Genomic DNA, 11,397 nt, shown 5'->3' with positions numbered 1-11,397 from the left:
CCTGACGAATTAGTAATAGAACAAATTATCGCCCTTGAAGATTATGGAATTGAAACACTTACTGATTTAATCAATTAAATTTATGAGAATGGAGTAATACCAGAAGAGATGAAAAAATCAGTATCACTCTTCAATAGACAATAGACGGTAGGTGCAGGAGTGGGCCATTTGGCCCTTCTAGCCAGCACCACCATTCACTGTGATCATGGCTGATCATACACAATCAGTACCCTGTTCCTGCCCTCTCCCATTATCCCTTGACCCTGCTATCTATAAGAGCTCTATCTAACTCTCTCTTGAATGCATCCAGAGACTTGGCTTCCACTGCCTTCTGGGGCAGAGCATTCCACATATCCACCACTCTCTGGGTGAAAAAGTTTTTCCGCATCTCTGTTCTAAATGGCCTACCCCTTATTAAACTGTGGCCTCTAGTTCTGGATTCACCCATCAGCGGGAACATGCTTCCTGCCTCCAGCGTGTCCAATCCCTTAATAATCTTATATGTTTCAATCAGATCCCCTTTCATCCTTCTAAATTCCAGTGCATACAAGCCCAGTCGCTCCAATCTTTCAACATATGACAGTCCCTAAGAAACCTGGAGCAATAGAATGTGAATTACATATGACCATCAGTTTAATGAGTCATATCACTAAGATACTTCTAAGAATTTTGATGACAAGAGCTAAAAGTAAGATACAAGCTGAAATAGGTAAAGAACAATGTGGTTTTGTGAAAGACAAAGATACAAGAAATGCGATATTGATGTTAAGGATACTATCAGAACAAGCTATTCAAGTGCAAGAAGATTTGTTTGTTTTATTGACTACACAAAAGTATTTCATAAAGTGAAACACAATAAGTTATTTGAAATATTACAGGAAACTCTAGATCTAGATTCGAAAGCCCTCCACTTAATCAGAAATCTGTACTGGGAACAAACTGCCTCTGTAAGAATAGATGGAGAAGTGAGTCAGTTTACGAAAATCAAGAGAGGCATTAGATAAGAGTGTGTTTTCTCCCCTGATTTGTTTAATGTGTACAGTGAAACAATATTACAAAAAATAAGAGACATCTTGGGTATCAAAGTTGGCGGTGAAAACATCAATAATTTTTGATACACGGATGACGCTGTGTTAATTGCAAGTACAGAGGAAGAACTACAAAACTTACTTGATATTGTTGTTGAAGAAAGTGCAAAAATGGGCCTATCTATCAATTGCAAAAAGACAGAATGTATGGTGATATCCAAAAAGGAGAATCCTATCTGCAGACTGAAAATAAACAGGGAAGACATAAAACAAGTACAGAACGTTTGCTACTTAGGAAGCTGGGTGACATCAGATGGCAGGTGCGACATGGACATCAAAAGAAGAATAGGGATGGCAAAAGACACCTTTACAAGAATGAAGAGTATACTGACCAACACTAAACTAAGCATGACAGCTCGCCTCAGAGTACTGAAATGTTTATCCGGTTATGTCATATGGCTCAGAATATTGAACAATATCAGTAACATGAGGAAACGAATTGAAGCAGCAGAAATCTGGTTTTTGAGGAGGATGCTAAGAATATCATGGACAAAATGAATATCTAATGAGGATGTCATGAACAGAGCCAGCACAAAAAGAGAATAATGTATGAGTTCATGAAAAGGCAATGTGACTTCATTGGACATATGATTAGGAAAGAGGAGTTAGAATGCATGGTAATTATGGGAAAGATTGAAGGGAGGAAAGCAAGTGGAAGGCAAAGACAAATGATGATGGAGCCAGTACCAGAGAACTGGAAATGAATACCAATGAATTGATCCACTTGACCTGAAACAGGAGTGTGTGGGCCATGGCAGTCAAAGCTCAAACTGGGCATGGCACCTGATGGTGATGATGATAGATAGGACAGATAGAAGGAAAATTTTCCACAGCAGAGGAACCTGGAATGAAAGGACATAGGTTTAGGATAAGTGGGTAAGAGGTACAGTATAGAGGGATCTGTGAAAGCATTATTTAGATTCATAAAGGGTGCTTTTAGTCTGGAACACCTACTAGAGTGGGGTGTTGGGGAAGGTACTCACAACATTTAAGAAATATCTAGAAACACTCTCACACCAACATGGCATAGGAGGCTAAGGGCCAAGTGTTTGTAAATGGCAGTAATATTGGCATGTATTCAATGGGCATGGACCCACTACTCTCTACATGTGAACATTGTCTTTACTAAAGAAGATACTTCATTAAAATGAAAACTTAATTACTTCTAAGTGTCCTGGTCCTTTAATTGTATTTTAAATGCTAAAGATGTACATCCAAGTGAAGTTTACAGTGTTTAATTCTAAGTAACAGCAACAATAGCAGCAGAGTACAACTCCAACAAATGGGAGCAAACTGCAGTAAATTCCACGTGAAGCTTTCAGAATAAATTATTAAAGTTGGCATTTAAAAAAATTGTCATCAGCTTACATGTTTTAACTAAGCAATGAAGAGTTGTGATTGGTGGAAGAGCTTGATTCAGAAGTTGAGTTCACAGTGGCTCACAAGACGAGGAAATATGGGAGGTGTGCAGTCTCAGTAAAAAAGATTCTTTTTTCCCATGCAATGTTCCCTTCGGATTTCTGTTGCATTGCTTTGATGAGTTGCTTCATTTAATGGAAATTTTCAGGATTTTGTGTTTGAATCTGCAATGAAGATATCAATAATTTAGAAATATTCCATTAGTAAATAAAATATAATATACACCCACAAAGTCCCACTGGCTATGTAGAAAATGATTTTTTCATGCAATCAAACGGTACACAGACAGAAGACATTGATGTCATGAGTCACTATGGTAGCACGATCAGGGAAAGTAAAGGAAATGGAGCTGTAAACAAAGAAAAAGATCTCCACTTGAATATAGAGATACAGGAGGAAAGTGTAAGGTTCATTTCCTGCAGCCAAACATCAGGTCCCAGACTGGATTTAAATGGTAACCAATAAAGCTGATCCAATATTTTCTCCTTCAAAGGATTGAATAAGTTCAACTAGTTCCCATGAAAGTAAATTTGTTCAACAGATACTTCTCCAACAGGCTTGAATTATTGTACTTCTGTTGAGTATCAATTTGCCTCCAGTATCAGTTGTGAATTTATAGCATTACACACTCCTAGGCAAATTAACTAATGTGTTGAGACTTGCTTTATCATGCTTGGGGTGACAGCTATCTTCCTCCAGTACTATTTTCTAGCTAATGTCACTTGTACATTGTGCACGGGAAAACTGGGGCCAGAAAGTCACTGAGACTGTAAGACCATAAGATATAGGAACAGATCTAGGCCCATTGACTTTGCGCTGCCATTTCATTATGGCTGATCCAGTTTTCCTGTCAGCCCCAGTCTCCAGCCTTCTCTTCGCATCCCTTCATGCCCTGAACAATCAAGAATCTATGAACCTCTGCCTGTGGCAATGAATTCCACAGATTCGACACTCTCTGGCTGAAGAAATTCCTCCTCTTCTCCATTCTAAAAGGACGCTCCTCTATTCCAAGGCTGTTCCCTCTGGTCTTAGAATCTCCGACCGTAGGAAAGATCCTCTCCACATCCACTCTATCAAGGCCTTTCACCATTCGACAGGTTTCAATGAGGTCAGCCTTATTCTTCAGAATTCCAGTGAATACAGGCCCAGAGCCATCAATTGCTCTTCATATGACAAGCTGATCAAACCTGGAATTATTTTTGTGAACCTCTTTGAACTCAGTCCAGTTTCAGCACATCCTTTCTGAAATGAGGGACCCAAAACTGCTCACAATATTCCAAGTGAGGCCTCATCAGTGCTTTATAATGTTTCAACATTACATTCTTGCTTTATATTCTAGTCCTCTTGAAATGAATGCTAACATTGCATTTGCCTTCCTCACCACTGACTCAACCTGCAAATTAACCTTTAGGGAATCCTGCATAAGGACTTCTAAGTCCGTTTGTGCCTCGGTTTTTTTGTATTTTTTCTCCATTTAGAAAATAATCAACCTTTTCATTTCTTCTTCCAAAGAACATTACCATACATATTCTGACACTGTATTCCATCTGCCACTTTTTTGCCCATTCTCTTAATCTGTCTCGGTCCTTCTGTTGTCTCTCTACTTCCTCAAAGCTACCTGCCCCTCCACCATTCTTCGTGTTATCTGAAAACTTTACCAGAAAGCCATCAATTCCATCACCCGAAACATTAACATATAAGTTAAAAAGAATCGGTCCCAATATAGACCCCTGTGGAACACCGCTAATCAATGGCAGCAAACCAGAAAAGGCTCCCTTTATTCCCACTCTGTCTTCTGCCAGTCAGCCACTGCTTTATCCATGCCAGCATCTTCCCTGTAATACCATGAGCTTGTAGTTTGTTAAGCAGCCTCATGTGTGGCATCTTGTCAAAGATCTTCTGCAAAACTAATTACATAACATCAACCGGTTTTTCTTTGTCTATCCTGCTTGTTATTTCTTCAAAGAATTCCAACAGATTTGTCAGACAGGATTTTCCCTTGAGGAAACCATGCTAACTGCAGCTTGTTTCATCATGTGCCTCCAAGTACCCCAAAACCACATTCTTAAAAATATACTCCAACATAACTGATGTCAGACTAACTAGCCTATAATTTCCTTTCCTCTGCCTTTATCCCTTCTTGAAGGGTAAAGAGACAATTACAATTTTTCAATCTTGTCCAGAACCATTCCAGAATCTTGTGTTTCATGAAAGATCATTACTAATGCCTCCACAATTTCTTCAGCCACCTCTTTCAGAACTCTGGGGTGTACACCATCTAGTCCAGATGACTTATCTACTTTCAGACCTTTCAGTTTCCCAAGAACCTTCTCCCTAATAATGGTAACTTCACACAGCTCATGCCCCGACACCTACAACTTCCACCATACAGCTGGTGTCTTCCACAGTGAAGACTGATGTAAAATATTATTCAGTTTGCCTTGTCCCCCATTACTACCTCTCCAGGATCATTTTTCAGCAGTCTGATATCCACTCTCACCTCTCTTTTACACTTTATATATTTGAAAAAGCTTTTGGTATCCTCTTTAATATTACTGGCTAGCTTACTTTTGTATTCCATCTTTACCTTCTTAATAACTTTTTTAGTTGCCTCTGTTTGTTTTTAAAAGTTTCCCAGTCCCCTAACTTCTCTTGTTAATAATGGTTGTGTCATCTTTCTTTTAGAATACTTCTTCCTCTTTGGGACATATACAGCATATATATTATGTGCCTTCTGAACTGCTGCCAGAAATTCCAGCCTTTGCTGCTCTGCTGTCATCCTGCCAGTGTTCTTTTCCATTCAATTCTGATCAACTCCTCTCTTATAGCTCTGTAATTCCCTTTACTCCACTGTAATACTGATACATCTGATTTTAGCTTCTCCTTCTCAAATTTCAGGTGAATTTGATCATATTCCCCAAAGGGTTCTTATACCTTAAGCTCTCTAAGCAATTCTGGTTCATTGCACAACACCCAATCCAGAATAGCTGATCCTCTGGTGGGCTCAACCACGATCTGCTTTAAGATGATATTAGCAAACTCTTGGTTCCTTAAGGTTGTCATAGCTGGAGGGGTGGGAAGTTGGTGGGAGTAAGCTCCCACTGTACATTAAATTCTCCCAATAGCTGTATGTCAAATAGCCTCTGGTAACCAAATCCAGCTCCTGGCTTTCATGTGTAGCTTAGCTGCTAGGCCTGGTAGAACCATTTCTACAGACAGGAGAAGAGGTAACGTTTGGTTACTGGCGCCTTAAAGCTAGTGGTTCTGGGTTTGTGTACACATTGATATGCAAGTTGCATCTGTATTTACTCCGGAGAGAGGCACAGAATCTATAGACATGAGGAGATGCAGCAGCAAGTTTCAAACTTAATATCAGAAAAATGTATACAATATACATCCTGAAATGCTTTTTCTTCACAAAATATACACACTATAAAGCTTACAAAGGAGGAGGTACTTGCTACCTTGAGGAAAATTAGGGTGGATAAATCCCCAGGGCCTGACAAGGTGTTCCCTGCAACTATTAGGAATGGTCAACGTGTCTTTGTGCATGGTCAGTCGTGTTTTTTGAGTAAGTTACCAGGAACATTGATGATAGAAAGGCAGTGGATGTTGTCTACATTGACTTTAGCAAGGCCTTTGACAAGATCCCGCATGGGAGGTTGGTCAAGAAGGTTCCGTTGCTTGTCATTCAAGATGAGCTAATAAATTGGATTAGACATCGGGTTCAGGGGAGAAGCCAAAGAGTGGTAGTGGATGCAAAGGTGGGTGGAGAGGCAGGTAATTCTCAGGAAGCAGGGAGGCTACAGAAGAATTGACTCAGATTAGGTGAAAGGCAGATGGAATACAGTGTCAGGAAGTGTATGGTCATGCACTTTGGTAGAAGAAATAAAGGCTAAGATTATTTTCTAAATGGAGAGAAATTTCAAATATATGAGGTGCAAAGGGACTTGGGCGTTATTGCGGAGGATTCCCTAAAGTTTAATTTTCAGGTTGCGTCAGTGGTGAGGAAGGCAAATGTGATGTTAACATTCATTTCAAGAGGACTAGAATAGAAACATAGAAAATAGGTGCAGGAGTAGGCCATTCAGCCCTTCGAGCCTGCACCGTCATTCAGTATGATCATGGCTGATCATCCAACTCAAAACCCTGTACCTGCTTTCTCTCCATACCCCCTGATCCCTTTAGCCACAAGGGCCATATCTAACATATCTAAATACAAAAGCAAGGATGTAATGTTGAGGCTTTATAAATCACTGGTGAGGCCTCACTTGGTTTTGCGAGCAGTTTTGAGCCCATTATGTAAGAAAGGATAGAAAGGATGTGCTGATAGTGGAGGGGGTTCAAAGAACATTCACAAAAATGAATCTGGGATTGAAAAACTTGTCACATGAGTGTTTGATCACTCTGGGCCTCTGCTGACTGAAATTCAGAAGAATGAGAGGTGACCTCATTGAAACCTGTTGAATGTTGATAGGCCTTGATAGAGTGGCTGTGGAGAGGATGTTTCCTACGGTGGAGGAGTCTAAGACCAGAGGGGACAGCCTCGGAATAGAGGGGAGTCCTTTTAGAACAGAGATGAGGAAGAATTTATTCATCCAGGGTGTGATGAATCTGTGGAATTTGTTGCCATGTGGCCTCCTATGGAGGCCAAGTCTGTAAGTATTTTAAGGCAGAGGTTAATTGATTCTTGATTAGTCAGGGCATGAAGGGATATGGGGAGAAGGCAGGAGATTGGGGCTGAGGGGGGAAATGGATCAGTCATGATGAAATAGTGGAGAAGGCTTGATGGGATAAGGAGCCTAATTCTGCTCCTAAATCTTATGGTCTTATAGTTGCCTGTGAGTAGTGGAATGCCGCAGGGATCAGTGCTGGGTCCATTGTTGTTTGTCATCCATATCTATATCAACAATCTGAATGATAATGTGTGAAACTGGATCAGCAAATCTGTGGATGGCACCAAGATAGGAGGTGTAGAAAACAGTGAGGAAGGCTATCAAAGTGTTCAGTAGGACCTGGACCAGGTGGAAAAATGGATTGAATAACGGCAGATGGAATTTAATGCAGACAAGTGTGAGGTGTTGCAGATTGGGAGAACCAACCTTTTGGTAGGTCTTACACAATGTGAGGTAGGGCACTGAGGAGGTCGGTAGAAAAAAGGGATCAATAAATCTATAATTCCTTGAAAGTGGCATCACAGATAGATAGGGTTGTAGAGAAAGCTTTTGGCACTTTGACCATCATAAATTAATGTATTGAGCACAGGTGTTGGGATGTTACGTTGAAATTGTACAAGAAGTTGATGAGACCTAATTTGGAGTATTGTGTGTAGTTTTGGTCACTTGTCTACAGGAAAGATGTAACTAAGATTGAATAAGAGATTTGCTGGGTCTTGAGGACTTGAATTAAGGAAAGGTTGAATATGATAGGACATTATTCTACAGTATAAAAGACTGAGAGAAGATTTTATAGAGGTATATAAAATTATGAGGGGTATTGATAAGGTAAGTACAAACAGTCTTTTCCCAGAAATGAGACTAGAGGTTATGGGTTAAAGCTGAAAGGTGAAATGGTTAAGAGAAGCATGAAAAGGAACTTCTTCACTCAGAGGGTGGTGAGAGCACGGAACAAGCTGCCAGTGAAAGTGGTGGATGTGGGGTCAATTTCAACATTGAAGAGGAACTTGGATAGTACTTGAATGAGAAGTGTATGGAGGGCCATGGCCAATGGGACTAGGCAGATTAGTGGTTCGCAGCAGACTAGACTGGCCAAATGGCTGTTTCTGTGCTGATGTTTTCTATGATTCTATGACACTATGAGGCTTGTCAGCCATATTTGGCAGCTCATCTAAGAGAAGGAAAACTCTGATCTCAGATCTCCGCTGCCTTGCAGCTATACTCACTCATGGGGAAGACTTTGGGTGTAAACCCCGAGGAAAAATCTGGAGTTGTAATCCCTAACTACATTGAGTTCAACAATGACTGCAATTCCTGCGATACCACAGGTGCCAAACTGTATCAGTCTCTGCTGTTCCTTTGGATCCAACAGTCGCATGGTGAAGGGGAGACTGCTCACCATATCGTACTTCGCTTGCTTGTGTACTGGCCTGCCTATATGCAGACAACTAGGACACAACATCCATGACCAATGGACAGCCTCAGGACTAAACTCTCGATCATTACTCAAAATGCTTTGAAGTTCTAAAACTGCACTAATAGTTTTCCTCATGCAAACCTGCTTTTCAGGAATGGCTTGGTTGAATTTCTTTCCTAGTAGTACCTTTTCTCATAGCTCTTGGCTCAAGAAAAAAAGTTCTCAGAGGATCACATGGCAATGTGAACCAGCACTCTTTTCATGGGGAGCGTTAGCAAGGCATGAGTGAATGCAGCAGTGGTTAGAGGGGAGGGCTGGCAGACTCCTGGGAGATACGGCAGAGGAGCTTGTGCAGGCTTCTGAAGAACAGTGAACAGGAATTAGCTTCCATGGAAGTGAGATCTGATAGGAGGTTATGAGGGCTCTCTATTAATGCTTGCATCTTTGAGGCCCTGCACTTAAATACTCTTTTGTTGTGTATTTAATATTTCAGCAATTTTTGAGTAATATTGTAAATATATTGTTTAATTAAGCATTCATTTTTTGTTTATATAATTCAATACAGGTTATATGAAAGAAGTACATGAATAGCATAAGTCATTATGCCACCACATTATATTTGTGTGTCTCACTAAAGTAAAAATGAAAAAGTCTCATTTTTATGGGCTCCCATGTTTTTCTTTTGATTAGATTTGGAGTTACAAAACTTAACAGTGGCAACAAATAAGTTTTAAAACAAACCTGAGATAATTCCCTATCTGTAGAAGCACAGCACGATTTTTCTTCACAAGGGGAAAAAGACAGTAGAGTTAAAAAGGCAGAAAATGGACAGAGTTCGTGGGTTTATAAATAGTGAGTGTAGGATGATAATAACAATAAAAACAAGTAGAAATGGCTGACTACATTAGAAAGATAGACACGTTAAGTTTGTAGAATCTTACAAAAAAGCATTCAAAAATGACTCCCAAATGAAGCACAACTCATATTTAAAGGAGTAGTTGAAATTGATGCTTCAATGGAAACAGCAACCAGAAATGCAATTGAGTTGCAGTGCGAATGCAAGTGGGTGTGAACAAAATTGCAGCTTCTAAACAGAAACTTGTCTGGCTGAACCAATTGTGTTACAGTTGGAGCAGTGGCTCATGTATACCAGCCCAGTGTAGGTTTAAAGATGAAATTTGCAGAAAATGCAACAAAGTAGGACATGTACAAAGAGCTTGACAGGCTCGAGGGACGGGTCTGTCAGGATCCATGGTGATTTTAAGCTCACCGTCACCCTAACACTGAAAGTAGATCAATTCCTTCTGCCCAGGATAGAGGACATCTTTGTAAACCTTTCAGGGGGGAAACACTTCTGCAAAATGGACTTTTCTGAGTCCTACATACAGGTGGAGATGGAAGAAGAGTCCAAAGTGTTTCTCATCATAATCACTCACAAAGGGCCTTATCACTATAATAAGCTTATTTTTGGAAAGCCATCTGCACCTGCACTCTGGCAGGAAGCTATGGACCAGTGCTGCAAGGCTGCCCAGGAGCTCAATGATACTTGGACGTTACCATTGTTACCAATGAAAATGACAAGGAACATCTCCAAACTCTGAAGATAGTGTTCAAATGATAGAAGATTATGGGTTCAGAGCATGGCACAAGTGTGAATACTTTAAACCAAGCATCACTTACTGCACAAGCATTTACACAAGTGTGCTGAGAAAATTCATGCAGTGGTGGTGCCCCAAGGCCAAAGAACGTGTCACAGTTGTGGTCCTTTTAGAATTTGTCAATTACTCTCAGAGATTCCTGCCAAACCTGGCTGCTGTGCTCCACCCCTTGAATTTATTACTGCAGTTTGGGAAAAATGGCAATGGATGAAGCAGTGTGAAGTGGCTTTCCAAAGGGCAAAGGAAATGGTGACATCAGCCACTGTATTCATACATTATGATCCACATTACCCACTGATGCTTGTCTGTGATGCCTTGCCTTATGGCGTAGGTGCAGTCATGTCACACATTATGAGTGATGGATGTAATTGCCCCATAGCCTTTGCATCACGTTCCCCTATCACTGCAGAGAAACATTACGCAGATTGACAGAGAGGCCTTGATTCTGGTTTGGGGTGTAAAACATTTCAAGTAGTACTTGTATGGGAGAGAGTTTACACTCAATACTGATCATCAGCCACTAGTGTCCATTTTCAATCCACAGAAGGGTGTTCCATGAGCAGCAAAACCACTAATGCAGATTTGGGCTCCTTTTCTTCAACGATACAATTGCAAGATTGAATTTAATCATAGAAATTCAGATTTGTTTTCCTGTTTACACTTGGAAAAATAAATACTTGAAAATTTTACAAAAGAGGACACTCCACTTGACATATTCTCCCAAATGCAAATCAAAAGTCTCCCTATTATACTGGAGATATTCCAAAGGGAAACCAGGAAATATCCCACGCTGTCTCAGGTTGGAATATAAAGCAGTAATTCCAGTTCCCCCACTTTTACCAGTGCTGGAATTAACTTGCCCTTGATGGGTGGGGTTGCCATATCTTGGAATTGGGAGTTGTTGTACCATCCAAGATGAGAGCTAAAGTTTTGGAGGAGCTACATGCCGATCACCTGGAGTGATCAAAATGAAAGTGTTAGCTCAAAGCTTTAACTGGTGGCCTGGGTCGGATCAGCAGATCGAGCAGCTTGTCATGCACTGTTTGGGATGCCAACACATCCAGAATATGCTAAGAGCAACACCCCTCCATACCTGGGAATGGCCTGCATTGCCCTGGCAAAGGATTCATGTGGATTTT

At 40.6% G+C, this 11,397-nt stretch overlaps 1 protein-coding gene across 6 annotated transcripts in view; it reads right to left on the bottom strand.

The window, feature by feature from the left end:
• Positions 1 to 387: 387 nt before the first annotated feature.
• Positions 388 to 11,397, bottom strand: part of itprid1 (ITPR interacting domain containing 1) — a 141,597-nt gene continuing 130,587 nt past the window's right edge. For all 6 annotated transcript variants that reach the window (XM_073052475.1, XM_073052465.1, XM_073052507.1 and 3 more), the window contains one exon: positions 388 to 2,671. The gene's annotated coding sequence lies outside the window, so the exon portion shown is untranslated. The remainder of the gene's footprint in view (positions 2,672 to 11,397) is intronic.

Source organism: Hemitrygon akajei, chromosome 1 (genome assembly GCF_048418815.1).
Source record: "Hemitrygon akajei chromosome 1, sHemAka1.3, whole genome shotgun sequence".
NCBI lineage: Eukaryota > Metazoa > Chordata > Chondrichthyes > Myliobatiformes > Dasyatidae > Hemitrygon > Hemitrygon akajei.
The sequence above is the reverse complement of the archived record's forward strand: the minus strand, read 5'-3'. Positions and strand labels throughout refer to the sequence as shown.